The sequence below is a fragment of the Haliaeetus leucocephalus genome, unplaced genomic scaffold, assembly GCF_000737465.1.
Source record: "Haliaeetus leucocephalus isolate CR32 unplaced genomic scaffold, Haliaeetus_leucocephalus-4.0 Scaffold322, whole genome shotgun sequence".
NCBI classification, from domain to species: domain Eukaryota; kingdom Metazoa; phylum Chordata; class Aves; order Accipitriformes; family Accipitridae; genus Haliaeetus; species Haliaeetus leucocephalus.
The window spans coordinates 55367-55938 of record NW_010972758.1 but is presented as its reverse complement, the minus strand read 5'-3'; the positions used below and the strand labels follow the sequence as shown (position 1 = coordinate 55938).

The 572-nt window shown below is 49.8% G+C and overlaps 1 pseudogene; it reads left to right on the top strand.

Annotated features, from left to right (window-relative positions):
* Positions 1 to 370: 370 nt before the first annotated feature.
* LOC104834231 overlaps positions 371 to 572 on the top strand; it is a 10214-nt pseudogene continuing 10012 nt past the window's right edge.

Here is a 572-nt window from a genome sequence, read left to right as displayed (position 1 = left end):
TTCCTATAACAACTGATAATGGCGACAGGACAGAGGGAAGAAGAAAGGAAAAAGAGGCAGACCTAAGCAAGAAAATGGAAGAGATATAGCAAGACTAGTTACCACCACCACGAAGCCAGCAACGTCCCATTGAGTTGGTCCCGATGCAGGTGATGGAGGGTCCAGGTTCCGGGTTCCAGCCAAAGTCCCAGTTCCAAGCGCTGCAGGTTCTCTTCAGTTGCTTTTCAATTGTAGTTGCTTTTCAGGTGCTTTTCAGCTTTTTGAGAGAGGAGTACGCAGTTCTTTTATTGTCCCGGTCCCCACGATTTCTCTGAAAAGTCCACCCATTTCCACGGAGCTCATTACCATATGTGCCGCCCCGTGTTCCTCCATGGGCGCATGCCCAGGTGTTCATGGTGGTTTCTTCACCTTGCTCGTGGGCAAGCACAACTTGGTAGGCACTGCTAGCTTCAGGTGGATATGGTGGTTTCTTCAGGGACATTTTGTGTGTACTCCCCCACAGCAACAGGATGTTCAGGCTCTTTGCAGCAGCAATGTCGAGACAAGCATTTCCAGCCAACACAGTCTCTTAC